The following is a 16,183-nucleotide window of genomic DNA, read 5'->3' as shown; positions in this document are numbered from 1 at the left end:
GGTCATTAAAGAAATGACTATTTGATAAAGGCGAATAGAATTATAGCAATAATATTTAACAAATTACTAACATTTTAACTCTCCTGATTGTAACGAAGTCTGCATTAAGCGAAATGGGCAATTGACTTTGTCTCATATAATGTACCTGACTATAGTTTTATCTATAAATATAACTGAATATATAAAAAACAATACTAAATAGTAACAACAAAGACATAGCAAAGTACATGTCATTGCACTTATTGTTGATTTTTACGAAATCTTCACCGAAATCTGAAGAACAATCCACACGACTGGTTGTTTTTCCCAAGTTTTATCGGCATAGAGCACTGTAGTGTTATGCCAAGAAATGCAAACAACAGATAACGCCATGACGCGATCACTTTACCAGACTGAAGTTAAAAAAATCTATCTTTCTTTCAAAACTTCCGTTTGTCGTGAAACTGCGGTCCAATGTCAGTTTTCTATAGAGTTTAGCTATGCTATCTTATTCCTAAATCGAGGCCATATTATAATTCATTCAGCCGATTTTATACAGATACTACATTTAGTAAAAATCTGTGATGTTAGAAACTACAATACTGAAAGGCTAACTAAATTCTGATTCGTGGCTATAATGATTATCTGAGCTATGCATACTGCATAGTAATACCATAGTAATGCATAATAATACGGTAGTACTATTACTTATTCTGTGGTAATACCTACAATTTTTTTGCACTAACAAAACCAGTGATCGTCTCCCACAGTTGAATCAGATATCCGAAATCGTCTTTGTTCATTGAGTAAATGTGTTTTCTTTGCTCTTTCGAAAAATCTTGTTATCACCTTTAACTCTACCTTTTATTATTATCAAATAAGTAATTTATTTAGAACATACGACCAAACTTACTAAAACTGCGTAAAATTAAAGTAGCTTTTGCTCAATTCAAACTAAACAGATAAATTACTTGGTTTTAGTGGATAAACTTTCGGTTTTTATAAGCAGAATGTAAATAATAGTAAGAGAAAACGTTAATGTGATTGCCTACCACGACGCTCGTAACATCGCTCTATTATACACTACACACAATAATAGTAAGTATAATATAATGCACCATTGTTTAACTATCTGAAGAGCGTAACTGATTGATTCAATTTGAGACGAACACCGCCTAATGTAGCCGTGTACAGCCACGGGCAAAAATACGTACACAACGTCATGATTTCAAGCTCATTTCTGTAAGTGGGAATAGTGAGATTATACAACAACCAACCTTCAACCAATTTATCTTCAAAAATGTGATATTTTAAACACATATTTGCTCATGGTGATACATAGTCAATCATCAAAGATCCGCTTTTATATGGGCAACGTGATATATTTTCCGTTCATAATACGTACACTAGTTAGCAATTAAAAACAAACAGTGTAAATAAAACCGTAACGCGCGTAGGTACCTACTGCCATTGTTATATGAAAGTTGAATATTTAAACAATTGTCTTGAATTATTAAGGTCAATGACAATTTGCATACATGTATAAATCAATGAAAACAACTACCAATCTGAAAGTAATGTTACAGTGACTCACTATATTATTATCGCAATATACCAAAATATGAATATCATGTTTAGTTAAAACGTAAACAAACTAATTAAAAAATGACATTCACTCGAAATAATATACTCAGCTTCGGAACAGTTCCTTTCAAAATTAATCGAATCAGCGTCATCTGTGCTGCAACATATTCATCAGATCGATTTGGTTACGGATTAACTAAATCTCTTCAGCGTAAATATATTCTAGTTTAAACCAACAAAGAGAACGGACTAGTAATAAAGTAGTTGAAAAGCACTATGATGTAATCCCGGCTGAGAACACTCTAGTGGTTTAAATCCGCCGCATCAAAGTGTAAGATTTGTACAGTGCGGTGCGACAGAACCGGACTAATGTTTAGAAATGCATGTTCCGTCCTAGAGAGATCGCCGAACAATCAGCAGTGTCCCCGTTCGTTGCAGATGTTTTGAATGCCGGAGGAAACGTATAGCTAGCGGTTGCAATTCTAGGGATTTGCCCCAGTTTCTAACAAATATTGAGCTAGGTCAAACCGCCTTCGGACCACCTAAGTGATATTGAAATTCGTGGAATGTTTCATTCGGAAAGTTTTAGTGGGATTACGAAATGTTGGTAATTAGTTCTAAGAGAAGGAATTCATAAACAAGATGAGATCTAACGAATTAAGTTAGTAGTAGATAAATACAATTAGCGAAGAGCGAAGCACTATGCACTTTTAATCAGGTAAGACGTGCTCTACACAAGTTACAGTAGTGCGCCAACGTTGCGAAAATCCTCACAAGAGTAAGTAATTAGTTTAATATACCTATCGTAGTCTTATTCGTAACTGTACGGACGTATTTAATTAATCTTCAACGTTAATATGATTAAAAGTTTGCGCAGTAGAATATTTAAATTCTAAAGAGAACGTGTATTTTCTTCTTTATGGTGATTTATCTGAAAGTGAATTATACTTGTAAAAAAATACTGCGAACTGCAGTTAAATGCTGTTTGAATATTTTTTAATACTATGTACGTTCAAAACCTCTTCTCGAATGTCAGACATAGATTAGTAAAGTGACAAATTAATTAATAGCTTTAAATGTTGCTGCCGTTATTAACGGCCTTGAGATTTGTTACGAGTCTAGAATAATACACCTCAGTGGATATTATATTTATTACCCCTAAAACACCAACTCTCGTCAAGTAAATTTTTAAAAACAAATAATGAAAACCAACTAAGTAAATTAACTTAAAAATGACTATTGTATCTGTTTTCCACATCTAATCAAAGAGAAGGCATGACTAATTTCGGCTTAAACTATTTCTTTATCACGAGAAATAAAACTTGAGTGTTTACAATGTTATCGAACAAAACATATTTAACGATTATGTCGCAGTATCTATATCAGTAGAAAGCCCCATACACTTCCCTGTCAAAACAACCCGTAATGCCATCCACCACGTATTGATGACATATAACATTTTACAATGAATTGATAACGGAAATATGCGCAAAAATATGCTCCCCTCATCGACAGGATTAAGTGGACTTCCACATTTACTAAAGAAAAACTACCACGATACTACTGCAGAGCGAAAAATATGGGAAATATCTCGAACACGATAAAATGTGAGACATTTTTAAATATGTGAGAATTTTATTGATGCGACACGTGCGACGAATACCTGGAGAACCGTGCTCACAATCCGCCTCGTTCAAATTCTCAATTGTGTTCAAAAAATGTATCGCGTATTGCGGAATACATGAAAATATTGTGCATGTTAAACAACTGCGAGGTAATGCGCTTATGTCGGAGGCCGCGTTTTACATCCAAAATAACCATTTCATTCAATTTATTAATTCTCTTGTTTGACAAGGGACACGCTGTAAGCTCTCAAGCTTGTTTTATCGGAAAAGCCCGAGTACATTTAAATTAAATAAAAATTTTACTTTGAACCACAGTAAACATGATAGTGGTGAAAGACTTTTATTTAAAAACATCACGTTTTTAGTGCTTTTAAGTAAGAGTTATTTTATAACACTCAGCAAAATAGGTAGAGCTGTGTCCCGCATTTCAAATGACCTACTCGAGTACTAAACGTCTGTTGTGTAGCGTCTAATGGTGCATAATGCATTGAAGAATCACGATAAAGGGCAACACTAATTGAAACCTTGGCAATAAGAAACCGGAAAATATTCATGAAGGGCACTGATGCATTTTCTTAAATGTTAAGCATGGTGTGGCTGTTTATAACTTAATCGTAACCTTCTTGAACGAAAGAGAAGAAGATGTAACATACGTTAACTTTTTCCGCAATACATTTCTAACTTATCGAATTTTAGTCAAACGTTTTTTCATAGAATGCCTTAAATTGTGTTAAGTTGGTTTCACAAACGTCAGCAAAGTCCTACAGTTGTATATAAAATTTAGAAAGACACATAATGCGTCAATAACGGGAGAGCAGTGAGTTGTAACATTTTGATGTTCTCCAGCATTTAAGCATGATATATACAAAAAAACAATATTTGACCGTGTAGAGCTCCAGGGCGTATCTTCTTTGGGACTTCTAGGAAGAACGATGCCCAATCCTCATGAAAGACAAGGTAGTGAGAATTTGTGATGTACTGGACATCTCACTACCCATGTCTTTCATAAGGTAGGGGGCAATGGCTGAGGCAGTCGGTCCTCGCTGTGTACTATAAAATACATATAGCGGAACAAGTGTCGCTCTACGTTTTGATGGACTGTTTACGTTTCATTTGTTCGTATTTGGGAATGGGTGTAGTGACGTGTCAGAGGAAACTCAATGAACATACTACATTTTATTATACAATATCATTTCATTTTCCTGTTAGGCACGTTATTTATAATGAGCAGCGTATCCTGGTTTAAGTCTGCTGCCATAACGCCACTGCAACCATAACCTGATAAAAGAAAACTTCATTGCGAGTTGGTCGCCCACAATAAAAGTAACAATCGCATCAACGCGCAACAACACTTACACCGCACATCAAAATAGATATACATACTATGTTATTACATACAAAACATAAACAAACCATTAAATAAAAACATTTTATATTATATAATACGATATTATATGTCACCACCAATGCTTGATAAAATCTAAAACCAATTCACTTTATTAAAAGTTCTCAATAAATCTGTCAATTGAAATGAATTCGAATTTGAAATGAAGTTCTATAATATTTTACAGGTACAAAAAAGTTAAAGAGGAATAGTGCTTTTTCAGTTTGTATTGAAAAGAAGCACTCAATCAAATCATTTCACACGTACTTTTTTCAGTACTTGAACATGGGCAGTTTCGGCTTTCAAACGTTTTTCATTTTGACGCTGAATTTCCGATACTGATATTTTGTTGCAAATAGTAATTACAAAGTTGGACTACACCGTGGCTGAAAGCTTTTAATTAACTACGTCGGGAGCATGAATTGATTGTGTATCGAAAAACACAAAGGTTTTGCATTAACTTAAATTCGATGACTGTTTTTTTATTGTAAAACAACGTAACTTTATTGTTCTATGAAAAAGTACTATTGTATCCAGTATTCGTATGAAATAACTATTGAAATGGGTTAATTATATTCGGGTATGATGAAATCTAATAGATGGGACATGGATAATGAGATGGTCAAAATTAAAGTATAAATAATTTAGCATAAGTTAAATGAAGAATAACTAAGAGTTTGCTAACAAGATGTTCAGTTGTAACTGTAATTAGCAAGTGAATCAAGGATTGAAAGATAATACTCTTTATCATTAGTATTACGTTAATACAACTTTATTTCAATAACCACCAATGTTTTATTATAAGTTATGTTGTGTTTATATAAAATTTGTTTTCTTTTTCCGGACTAAGTAAATTGTACATATCAATCGCTTTACGCGTGTCGCGTACTCTTGTTCTTCCAAACGAATTCCCGTTCAAACGCGAACAATTACAGACTATTCATCTTTTAGGTTTGGTTATATAGTTAAACGCACATTATGAAATAATTACCGAAATAGAAAATTACTTTAAATATTAAATTCCATTAAGAAACTGTTGAAATTACACCGCATATTCGTTTTCCAATAAATTAAAGTAGACACCTGAACTAAAACAGTGCTACGCGTTATTTAATGTTTGTCTTAAATTGGGAGATCAATGCGATTTTTCATGATTTGAGAGAATATTAAAATGTGGGATCATTATAATAGCAAATTAATTTAATTTATGATATGAGGACGTACTGCTTAAATTATAACATATCGATAATTCGGTATTTCAATAATACTCAATGTTAAATATTTGCGATTAATTAACCAATGCGGTTAGAATTTACATGTTTAATTTATAATTAGTAGCAGATTGAAACCGAGCATAATAATATGTATTTATGGATTTCGTTGTGAAATTTATTTATTTATATAATATTGCAATGGAATACCAATCAAATCCTGTATTGCAAACAATTGGGTGCTCTGCTAATTACTAAGACCTAAACAAACATAGTGGGATGATTTGGACACAACGGATTTACTATCCAGAACTAATAGCCCATAGAGCGACTAGTCAAGAAATATAGGAAATCTTTACCCATTTACAACAGTGGGACTCTCAACGAGGATAAGGAAAAGATCAATATATTAATACAGAATCGTACGAAATGATGTATTGGGTGGGAGGCATATATAAAACAGCGAGTAGAGCTGAATAGATCGATAAAGACAGGGAAAATGAGTAATTATCTATAAATTACGCGAACGATTAAGTCTGCCACCTTTTTGTATTGTTTGTATTGTAGTAAAAAATAAGTCTTCATTTATAAAACAGCAACCTGTTTGTTCACCTCACGGCAGACGCCTGTCGGGACGAAACAATCCATTTATTACGGAATCACAGGACAATTTTCACGTATAAATTTACAGACTGATATCTTTAATTGGTGGTTAATTTTATTCACTTTATTCATTTAACTACGGTTTTCGGAACCAGACATATTTATTTATCCATGTGGAATTGTTGATATTACAAACGTGTAAGTGATTCTTCCGTGGCAAAACGACTACGCCGATTTAGATAAAATTAGGTATGTGATTTACAAAATGACTGGCAAAATACCACGTTGACAGAGACGCATATAATATTTTTTTATCGAAATATAATTTTTTTCGTGATATGTATTGGTTAACAATCATTGTCGACTTTCCTTTATTTATGAACGATGTCATTAAACGACAGTGAGTTCTAATTATAGATTTAAATGTATAATTAACTTAGTCCGAAAATATTTTTAGTTTTATTTATTCGAGAGTCTTATTATGAATGCATGGTAGTGACATTATGTGTAGATATACTAATCGCTGATGCTTCGCTAGCGTTTTATAAAAAGCGTAAATAGAAAAAAGAAACAGTTGACAACATAAAAGTAAAAAAAACAAACAAACAAAAAGTAATGATGCTGTTAAAATATAGTGTGTGTTGAGGTGATTTTTCGAGATGAGAATGATTTTGGCAAAATATTGTTTTTTCTTGATCCTTAAGTCTATGATGTACCTACCTGTTAGTAAATCAGGAACCTCGACGTGTATTCAGCATCCGCAGGCGATTATCAGCTCCTCCTCCGTATAGCAAGCTGTCAAATATCAATACAAACTCCATTCTAATGATTCATTTTACTATTTTGTGCGCCAGCAAAGGGGTTCTGACCGTCTACTAGTTGCGTGACAACGCGTCACAAGAAGATTGCTCACTATAATAATACACTTTTATAATATGAAAGCAAAAAATAACGTTTATATCTGATAGTAAAAGAATAACAATGCGTAGTACGAAGAGTAGTTACAAACAATATCATGTCTCAATCTTCCCATGACTGTTCTCATGCAACGTCATAAACGTCATTCATAAAATCGCGTTTTAAGGTTGCAAAAACATCGCTTTCGCACACTTAAACATCGCTGGGTAGAGGATCGCAAGCCAAAGGTACAATTAACTTAAATTAACCCTTAAAATTAACTATTTACTAATAGTAATAAACTCAAGTGACAATTACCTGTTAAATAAAGAGGACATCAAGTGTTTTCTGTCTTCTGGCGCCCGGCTCAGAGGTTCATCTTCGTTTTTCATTTACGGCTGGTTTCGACATTTGAATCTGTAACAACAGAAAAATGTGTTGTTTGATCCAAATTCTAAAAGTATAACATAAACAACTAGTTAACATCTATAACAATTAAATTTAATTGCACAGCAGCAGAGCAGCGTAATTGCATTACAACACGACAGTAAATGTTTAACACAGATACTAAATACAATAATAAATTATTCGCTTTAGCCAGCTACGACACATAATCACTATGATATAATATAATAAAACTTACCGCGACTATACGGTAGGTATATCATCCATAAAGCCAGGACATCTCCCGTGTGTCACATCTGTGAAAGATAACATTATTTGTATTATTTTGCACAAAAAACTAAAAATTTAAAATTCAGGACCCATTAAAAAGAACTATTTTAGGATTTCATACATTGGATTATTTCGTACAACACAGCATATTCTGCAAAGCAACTGGACTAAGAAAGTGGAAATCATTACATCTTAAAAAGATGGTTTCACAAATTGTTGTGGTTGTTATAGAGAAAACGGAGAAAATCTTAGAGATAGAATCGGAAAACAGAAGCTTTAAAATAGTGTTTTACGTTCGTTAGGGGCGTAATAGGGCAGTAACGTACAAACTAGCGGAGCGAGAGGCGGGTGCCGTCCGACACTACCTCTATCTGTAAATCTACATAATAGAATCGAGACAAGGGAGAGTGAAATGTTTGCAAGTAAGGGGACATGGGCTCTTTGATTTGCACCCGCGTGTTTGTATCTATATGTATATTGTAACAGTGTATTAGCAAATCAATATTATGAGGTTTGTCTATTGGTTGGTTTAAACAACGCCCTTTTTATTTCTATTAATTGAATTCCATCTAAAAATAATGACATACTTATACTAAAACCATCACGAGGGCATTAGTACATCAACAGTACGAGAGAAATGTGATGAAACAATTATGAAATTAACAACAACTAAATATGTGTGAAAGTACATTTATCTATTACCGGATGAATGCTTCGGTTAACAACATCCCTCGCTATTATTCTTATTCTAACAGTCAACTAATGAGTAAAACATCTTATAATTTTGTTTACTGCAAAATTACTGAAAAATATTTAAATAATTACCTATATGAGCAACGATCAGTTAATGCGCTAATGGTTAAACGAAGGTTGGTAAGTTAACGATCGGGGCGGGCGGCCGCCGCTCAATGTCCCCGCAAGTACCTACGTAGTGCCTGCGCGAATCCTGCCCTGACAATGTGAACACAAAGTCGTTCATACCCCCGCCATCATCCCCCGCACCCTTAGATTGTACGTAAAACGCTCCATGTTGGCACACTTACACGTTTCTACCGTGCCGTCCTAAACCTGTGGCTACTCCTACATACCCAATGTGCGCATCACACACCCATAATTCATCTTCCTTGTATTTAACTGAATTCCGAAAATGAACATCTTTAGCTACAGATCGTTTCCAAAACAATTTTTTTTTAAATACTTTTAATTAACCCAATAAATTCTAAAACAAATTTGACAGAAAAGGTTTGTTAAAATAACACCGCGACAATACGATATAGTTATTCTGTAGTTAGATTTATGGAGGCTAAACTTTTATACGATAGTGTTAGCGAATATTGGAAAAGCTTGGCGTATTTACAAATCGATCGTACAGCGCATGCGTGTTTACTTTGTGTGATCCCGCTAGTGACGCTGTTGCCTGGTCTTTTTGTATATCTTTAAATTATACTATTTCAACTAATCTACATGTTAAAAAGGATTTTTTTCATTTATTTCCTAAAATAATATAGAATAAGGATAAAATAAAAATGACCACGTGTATAACACGTGGAACTTTTAGCTTACTTTCTTTCGGTATCACCTATATGCAAAAGCATTACAAGAGTTAAAAGCATAATAATATTTATCCCGTAATTAATTTAAATAACAATTTATTTATGGCAAACGTGTAAATTCAGGTTATTTAGCTCATAAACGCCTACAAGTTGTACACGTGCCCCCGTAGTAGATCGATACATCTGGGGCCCCGGGGATGATGTCGTAACTACCACGCTTGAAATATAATATTACTACCTACAGATCAACGCTTGTCTTGATAATGGTAAGAAGGGAACGATTTAATTCCTTGTTTTATATTACTCATAATCAAAAGGATATTTAAATTTCCTATAAATCATGTAGCCTTTAAGCTATTGACATTAAATATTCAGTCTAACGAGTGCAAACATCACTTTCCACCCACGTTAGTCGCAACCGGTGAATCTGTAAAACTGATTACACTTGCACATGACATGTGAGGTAGACAGGAAGGAGATGTGACGCAGGGTGAGTTCAATACACTGTATCTACATTCTACATTATGTTGCCTTGTCTAGAGTATTATTGTAGTCTAGACACGCTTGAGCTCAACCAGCTCTATTTGCTTCTACAACTGCTTTATTGCAGTTACTGTTAGTAGAATCCTTTCCTATGTATAATGATAATATGTCTCCACAGAAAGAGGAGTACCAGAATTCAACTATCATGTTTAATGGTATGTTAAAATTAAGACATAAGAATCACCTGGGATCATCAAAAGAAACGTCGAGCGTTTTGTTTACACAGTAGATATTAGCAGTTGACGAAATAACTGAACGATAGTCTACAGCGCGGTCCGAACGAAGACTAAACAATTCAATGAGAGACTGAGATATTTTTTATCCAACTACAATACAGAATCAGGTGCGTGAAGAAAACGTGGCATGTAAACCGACCAAAATTAGTAGTCGCTAACCGTAAAGCAGTCAGCTGAGAAGTTATGCATATATTTTTTAGTGGAGCGCACGACACGACACAATACACCGCCAATACCTGCCTGACCTCGGATAAAGCTAACGGCCCCGGTGCCACACGAGTAAATATCTCATGTGCCGGTGCATTCGCCGTGCCGGGTTCAACGGCACTTGTTTTTTCGCCAACTTTTACAACCGACAACGCCATTCAAGCTCGCAGTCTGCCCCGCACGGTTAGTGCAATGTGAGTAAATGAAGTCGAGCGGATTATTATCATTGCGCGGGATTCGATACTTACTATATCAGTCTCCAGTATGAGAGCATTACGCGTGCGTAGCTTGATTATTTACAGGAAGAAAGTGTTTGTGATTACGTTTGTAAGTGTACGAATACAAACGACCAGCATGTGTTAATTACTAACTGACATTCTAGGTCTAACGTCTTCCTACACAGACGACTTAATAATTGATTACTTAAATTAGTTAATTAATAACAGTTGGCGCGTTACACATACCTTTTACCGATTTATTATTTTGGTTATGAATTAACCATTTAGTTGTATAATAAAGGTAGAGAGTTTTTTCGGATTTCAATAACATGACTGCTACTTGGCAGTAAAAATGATTTTATGACTAAACCCTAATAAGCAGCCTATAATATCGCAAACGATCGAATGAACAATTAAAATTTCACGGGAGAAAAAATAAACGTGTTTTTAGCGTGTCTGACTATGACAAAGCTGTCCCCTCGCCTTAACTGCACTAGTCCAGCCCTCATTCCCCTAGCTTTAATAGAGAGCAAAGGGTTACTCGACAGACGTCGCCTGCAGCTATGACATATTAGTCGGCAATTCACCATATCGATCTCCCCAATGAGAGCTCATGACGAAAATACAAATGAAGTTGACGTTTTACAGATAATTATTCGGTATCTTCGTAGACGTGCAGGAGTTTGTTATAACACACTAATATGCATTATTGTGGGCGACTGTCCGCATGTAAAAGGTTTTCGTAATAAAAATAACGTATAACATTCCTGAAAAAAACGGCACTCGAAAAAGAGAGTTCTCAAAATAGATCCAGTAGAGTTCTAGAGATTACCTCTTATATCTGACGCCCGTGACATTTGTTTATCCTAATTAAAAAAAACTAGTATTTATCAGTTGCATGTAATTTTTCGATAGCCCATTTTAGCAGTAGCTATCGTCACAATGCATTCAAACGTTAATCTTTTAACTCAAATCTTAGATGTATGCTACTTCTGATTTCATACGTAATAGTTAATTTTTATTTACTTTATGACTTAATGACTGAATATCTAGAATCTTACAGCCGAAGTGAAGTGTTGTAGACTATAAAAAGTGTCCAGACTTGTACAAATTTCTCAAATCATTGTATCAAAAAATTTAGAAACAATATTATCTAAATGTGAAATAGCTGTTATAAAACACTTAATTTACTTATCTGTTGCATAACAATATCTATATTATCCAATGAACACAATTATTATTTCGCTATTTGACCTCCACTTTGTATTTTGATATCGCGTACTAGGTCATTATGACAAAATATTTGTTACAACTGTATTATTCGATAGCGTTATATATTTTTTTAATGGCTGCGAGATAGTTACTGCAGTTCAATGTAATCAGTATTCGGACGAAACCATTCACTCATCATTTCGTCCGCTTTAATATTTTGTTGTATCGTAATAATGATAAGAGAGCTTTTGTTGAATAAACTAGCAATACATATTCTAGTATATAAACCACCAACTTTACTCTTATTATGCGGGGAGCGCTCGTTTTTAAGCTAAATTTGTTATAGACGAAATAATGTAGAGTTCGTTCAAGAGACTCCTGTATTGCAAATTTAGCAATGGGGTCTCATCTTTTATATAAATGTTATGTTGGTAAATACAATATGAATGCATACAGAACTTGTAGTGTTAGTTCCCCTTGCCAGGTAATAGTGTACGCTAGCACCGGAGATTGCCTTCCAATGAAATTCAACTAGTCTGTCTATTTTATTCGCTGTAGGAGTTCAGAAGCAACCCATTTCAGTCACATCCGAATTTAGTTTCCGAAACATCCGTCTAGCAGTCTATTTTAGCGCTAGTTCAAATGCCATGTTGTTTCACAGACAGTCAGAGGCATAAGCTAAACTTTGATGAGCCTGTCGAAGCCTTCATCAATGTAAAATGAATGGACAGATATATTTATAGTCGCGCTCAACATTGCGGTAGCTAATAATATACTACTCGATTTCCCGCTACCACAACGACTAATTGACGGACAGACATGGAATATGTAAATTTATTGATATAATACCAGGTCTTGGAAATTAATGAAGTTTAGAATTTTTGAGCAGCTATCATTATTCTAGCTGATTTTGACTCAAACAAATTTGATATTAAACAATTTGTCCATTTCAGTAAGCATTAACAATATGAATTTAATTATCAAAATCGTCTGAATTTAACCTTAGTTCGGTGCCGTTACACTGGGAGCGATAAGTTATTGACGGCCACAAAACAATAATTCAAACAAGCGTATTACGTCACACGCGATAACCAATATGTTTGTTATGACAATGATATCGTGTAGCCGTGTAGCAGCGTACTCCTAGGACGTCACACCTTATCGCTCACTCACAGATGCATGCCACTGAGACGGAAAGATACACATTCTATACACAAGTATTACATTAATACCTTTGTTCAATACGCTGAACGCCTGTGAGACGCAAAAGCGGCTAGCGTGTATATTGTGTATAAGTATTCATGAGTCTCGAGCTCTGACAAAATTTGCAAGACGAAAAATTTTATAAGATCATTTGATATCAAGACGAAAACCAGCAGAAAAGAAACTAAAACAAATGTCATTTTACATGCCACCCTTTACAAATGTATAAAACAGCGTGTGTAAAGATAATTGTACTAGGCACGCTAAATTGAAGACATAAAATGAATGAAAAGGTCTTTGACCTGTAGACCGACACAAGTGGTATCTACTTGATATCATTACAAAATAGTAAACATAATATGATATTTTGTTTTCTTTATCGTAGGCTAATGTTTATCTTTGTATTATGTCATAACTAATGATTCTAATTGTACACGATACTATTACAGGTGCTGTTTATGTAAACAACGGATCGCATTTCAATCATTTTTGTTGAAAAGGCAATAACATACTCGTATTTCATGTAATTAACAAACGTGGGTTTACCTTGTCATATACGACCTTTCCGTTGTTTCCAAGACGATTGTGATAAATGACCGATATAAACTACTTAGAAATAATATGGAACATGAGACGTGTTTGTTATTATTATGGACGTAAAAAAACAGTATTTATTCAGTTTCTGTGTCGATATTTTGTGGTTTACTGTTGGACCAAGAAAAAGAATATAATAATTTTGGCAAAGCAAATAATAAGATCTAAGTCCAGTACAGCCGTATGGCGAGCATTATACACAACGCAGGACACGTATGTGCGCTAGGACGGAAGAATTGTAGGATTATCAAGTGATCAAGGCTCTATTCGCGCGGAAGTCACGTGTTACTTATAATCACGGTTAATTAAAACGTGTTGGTATAAAACAATACGACATATAATTATGCGACTCATTCTACGCCGGAGTAACTGAGTTGGCATACGTCCAAAATTTACTGAACCACGCACCAACACTGCCTCGCCCATAACGCTGACTGCGGAATTTGTAAATTCGGTGCAGAGCATTGTTCGAGGTGTATAAATTAATTATTGTTTTAACAAGCCCTTAAATAATTTACTTTGGGACAATCTACACCAAACGATCAAGTTGTACCCAAATGTACCTACGTTTATGTGTTTTCAATTATTTTGAATTTATCAGTTTATTTTCTACAGTATTTCTATGACTTTGTTTTAAAAAATGTTTATTATTTTGTTTTAGAATTAAAATGCATCACATCTGTTTAAATAAAAACCACTGGTAATAATAGGGTTAGTATTCTGAAATAATTTGACTTGTAACAATTTTAATAATATGCCAACCAGTTGTAACTTAAGAAATGAGTAACGGATCGGGACTGGAATAACAATTGATAGTGAAATATTATTTACCTGGAATGTTCTTCAAACAGAGGTATGGCAATTTCGGCGTCGACGCCCTTCGTAGAAATTCTTCAACCCATATCGTAGATTTCGCCTAGCCGGTACCTGTACAACAAAACAAAGCCGGTCGTAAATTCTCAAAATTTCGAAAGTTCAGGAATTTTTAGAAAGCATAGAACTGGTTGTCCTTGAGATTGTGTTGTCTGTTCAACACGAATGCCATATGTTTCCCGAACCCACCCCGGAGTGCGGCGCATGGCTCTATGTTTGAGATAACACATTGTCGAATGTCGCCCGCCCCGCCTTTACCTGAACACGTCCATTTTAACCTTCCAAAACATCGTTATTCAATATTGCTAACGTTTGGTTATATGCACCTACTAAGGTTTGCCTGCCGTCACAACGTTTTTGAGTTAACGTAGTCATGATGGCTAAAACATGCGAAGCGATTAAAACATTTCTGTTATAGAGTATATAATGCAGTAACCGAAATTTTGTAATGGTATTATCAAAAGTCGTCGAATGTCCACTAAAATTAACCTTGACAATTCCCAAAATGTAGGCACAGGCAATATTCAACACGTAAAGTACACGTCAAGGACATATGATAAGAAGCGAACAAACACTGTGTTGTATTTTTATCAATAAAATGCTATTGTAAAAACAAACTAACAGTACTTTTTTATTTTTAAATTTAAAAAAGCTTGTAGGTACCTACATTGTTTTGGGAAGCTTTTTGTATAATCTAAATTATTTACAGCGCTTGGACACTCTGCGCAGATCTACACAAAGAAAGAAGAATGTATTGCATAATTTCCAACCGACTTTTTGTGATCTCTGGATTGGGTCGGCTTTTATTGAATGTAAGCGTTCCGACTACCTGCTCCTCGGAGGGTTAAAACAGTCACTGGCCCACGTCGCTCTACAGCGACGCTAACCCCGGCAATAATATTCCTTTTCGAAAAAACACCCTCAAATGGTTTCTTTTAAAATGTAATTAAATGAAGATTCCAGGAACTCTACATGATATACAATTTATCCAGAAGTACAATTACGGGACAAGTTTCTTACGTAATAATATACCCAATTAAGCAAATTCTGCTGTATCTATAAATGATTATATTCCGCAATATCTAACCAGAATAAATAATTAGCAACATCGGGTACATACAAGCCCTAATCTAGTCCTGGCATACGAGGTGTCAAGCGGCTACTTTAGGCAATTAATTAATTAACAAAGCGGATGTTGCCGACCTCGACACATTCGTTTCAATTGACAAAATTAGTTCATTAAAACGTTCTGGCTCTGTATGTAGGTATGTGTGTCTCGCAAAAACGATTCAAGTAATGAATCATACAGCACGGGAATGTAACGGCTGTAAACTAAAGATACATTTTTGAATGAAGAAAGACATAGAGCAGATGAAAGAGGCGGCGTGTCTGCGGCCACGTTAGCCAGCTATGTTAATGTTAAATGCGTGCAGAGTCGCTCTACTTGATGTAACGGCACGTCGCGTGACCGACATTGCTATTTTTTTGAGAATCAACAGTTCCGGAGTAAAGCGAAAATCTTAATGTTCACGCTCATATCTTAAATAATCATAATTTCTAAAGAGAATATCAATCACTACCAATAA

The 16,183-nt window shown here is 34.7% G+C and overlaps 1 long non-coding RNA gene across 2 annotated transcripts in view; it reads right to left on the bottom strand.

Moving 5' to 3' along the window:
• Nucleotides 1–16,183, bottom strand: part of LOC142986538 (uncharacterized) — a 62,625-nt gene that overhangs the window by 10,414 nt on the left and 36,028 nt on the right. For both annotated transcript variants that reach the window (XR_012960393.1, XR_012960392.1), the window contains 4 exons: nt 14,556–14,651; nt 7,927–7,984; nt 7,602–7,700; nt 7,107–7,181 (listed from right to left, as the gene is read on the bottom strand). This is a non-coding gene — a long non-coding RNA (uncharacterized LOC142986538). The remainder of the gene's footprint in view (nt 1–7,106; nt 7,182–7,601; nt 7,701–7,926; nt 7,985–14,555; nt 14,652–16,183) is intronic.

Source organism: Anticarsia gemmatalis, chromosome Z (genome assembly GCF_050436995.1).
Source record: "Anticarsia gemmatalis isolate Benzon Research Colony breed Stoneville strain chromosome Z, ilAntGemm2 primary, whole genome shotgun sequence".
NCBI classification, from domain to species: Eukaryota; Metazoa; Arthropoda; class Insecta; order Lepidoptera; family Erebidae; genus Anticarsia; species Anticarsia gemmatalis.
This window is presented reverse-complemented; position numbering and strand designations above follow the sequence as displayed.